This window comes from Diceros bicornis, chromosome 38 (assembly GCF_020826845.1).
Source record: "Diceros bicornis minor isolate mBicDic1 chromosome 38, mDicBic1.mat.cur, whole genome shotgun sequence".
In the NCBI taxonomy this organism is placed as follows: Eukaryota; Metazoa; Chordata; class Mammalia; order Perissodactyla; family Rhinocerotidae; genus Diceros; species Diceros bicornis.
This window is the reverse complement of record NC_080777.1, coordinates 138-2,500: the sequence shown is the minus strand read 5'-3', so window position 1 is coordinate 2,500 and position 2,363 is coordinate 138. Positions and strand designations below refer to the sequence as shown.

The following is a 2,363-nucleotide window of genomic DNA, read 5'->3' as shown; positions in this document are numbered from 1 at the left end:
CGAGCTCTCCACCTCTCCATCTCCTCGCGGGCAGCGCCCCCGGGCCCCTGCGCCGACCACCTCCCACCTCTCACAGGCCACCGACGAGCGGGCGCCGTCGTTGGAGGGGAGGGCTCCGCGCGGGCGGAGGCGCCGTGTCTGCACTTAGGGGGACGGAGGGCCCGGGACGGGGCCCTGCGAGGGAACCCCCAGTCACGCTCCCCGGGGAGGCGACGCCCCGGGGGCGATTGATCGTCAAGCGACGCTCAGACAGGCGTAGCCCCGGGAGGAACCCCGGGGCCGCAAGTGCCTTCGAAGTGTGGATGATCAATGTGTCCTGCAATTCACATTAATTCTCGCAGCTAGCTGCGTTCTTCATTGACGCAGGAGCCGAGTGATCCACCGCTAAGAGTCGTAGGAGTTTGAACGGCGGGGCTCCCCACGCAGGGGGAGCCCGCCCCTGGCACGGCACAACCCCGGAGGGTGCCTCCAGCCGGCCAGCGAGAGACAACGAGACCGGACACCGTGATGTCGGAAGGTTTGACGACGGGGCGGGGCGTCCGGCACCGGCCCCGCGGGGACGGGCTCAGACACCCCACAGGCGCCCGGGGGGTTCCCGCCTCCGGCGAGGACGCGGGGCGCACGCGGACGCGCGCGCGGCACGACGGCCGCCGGGTATGCCCCCTCCCGGCGGCCGCCGCGACCGCGGCGCTGCAGGCGCCCCGGCCCGCGGAGGCGGAGCCTGGGGGAGGAGAAGGAGGGCCGTGGCTCCCCGACTCGCTCCCCGCGGGACCGACCGCCCCGACCCGAGGCGGACGGGCGAGACCCCCAGGGGTCTTTAAACCTCCGCGCCGGGACGCGCTAGGTACCTGGATGGGGGGGCTCGGTGGAAAGAGGCGAGGTGCGGTGCGGCCCGCACGGCCGCCGCCGCCACGACGCCGGACGCGACTCACGCGGCCGCCGCCCGCGGCAGGCAGACCTCGCGCTGCCCGCCCGCGACGGTACCACCGGGCGCCGCCGACGGCCGCCACCGCCCGAAGCCACCCCCGACGCCCCCACCGACACCGGGCGGGCCCCTCTCGCGTCCGACACGACACACACCACCCTCGGGCCCTCCCCGCACCCGCTGCCCAGGCCCCTCGCCACGGTGGGCGTGGGGCTACGGCGGGAGGCGGGGCACGAGCGGGCAGGGCCGAGGGGGAGGAAGAAGAGCCGGACGGGGGTGGGCCCGCGGCGCGGCGGGGGGAGATGCGGCGGGGGCGGGATCGGAGGAGCGGACGCCCAGGCGACGACCGGGGAAACGTCCAGGGCGGGCGACCGGCGCCGGCGGGCGCCAGCGGGCACCTCGCGGTGGCCCACGCCGCCACGCCGCACGTCCCGGGACGCGCCGAGGGCGCCGCGCGCGGGCGGCCCGAGACCGCGTGGGGGGGGCGAACGGCGCCGGAGACGGAGGCCGGGGAGCGGACCCCCACCCGCCTCCCTCCCCTCGAGGGAGACGGCAGGGCGTGGACGCGCCGGGGACGCGTGGGGGGGCGCGGTGACGCCTCGGACGGCGCACAGGGGCCGGAAGGGGCTCGTGGGGGCGACCGCGGCGCCACCCCGCTCCTCCGGACGACCGCCTACCGCCGAGGCGCGCCGCTGCCGCCTCCCACGCCCCCGGACGCCTCCACCTCCCTCCTCTCCCTCCTCTCGCGACTAGCGGGCAGGGGCCGGCACGGCACCCGACCGGACCGGACCCGCCTGCCCGCGCCGCACGAGTGATGGGGGACGCGTGCGGCGGCCCGACACGGCGGGCGCCACCGCTCTCTCCGTTAATGATCCTTCCGCAGGTTCACCTACAGAAACCTTGTTACGACTTTTACTTCCTCTAGATAGTCAAGTTCGACGGTCTTCTCAGCGCTCCGCCAGGGCCGTGGGCCGACCCCAGCAGGGCCGATCCGAGGGCCTCACTAAACCATCCAATCGGTAGTAGCGACGGGCGGTGTGTACAAAGGGCAGGGACTTAATCAACGCAAGCTTATGACCCGCACTTACTGGGAATTCCTCGTTCATGGGGAATAATTGCAATCCCCGATCCCCATCACGAATGGGGTTCAACGGGTTACCCGCGCCTGCCAGCGTAGGGTAGGCACACGCTGAGCCAGTCAGTGTAGCGCGCGTGCAGCCCCGGACATCTAAGGGCATCACAGACCTGTTATTGCTCAATCTCGGGTGGCTGAACGCCACTTGTCCCTCTAAGAAGTTGGGGGACGCCGACCGCTCGGGGGTCGCGTAACTAGTTAGCATGCCAGAGTCTCGTTCGTTATCGGAATTAACCAGACAAATCGCTCCACCAACTAAGAACGGCCATGCACCACCCACGGAATCGAGAAAGAGCTATCAAT

At 72.2% G+C, this 2,363-nt stretch overlaps 1 non-coding gene across 1 annotated transcript; it reads right to left on the bottom strand.

Annotated features, from left to right (window-relative positions):
• Nucleotides 1-239: 239 nt before the first annotated feature.
• LOC131399603 (5.8S ribosomal RNA) lies at nt 240-393 on the bottom strand. The gene has a single exon (XR_009217162.1). It is a non-coding gene; the product is annotated as a 5.8S ribosomal RNA (ribosomal RNA).
• Nucleotides 394-2,363: the final 1,970 nt, after the last annotated feature.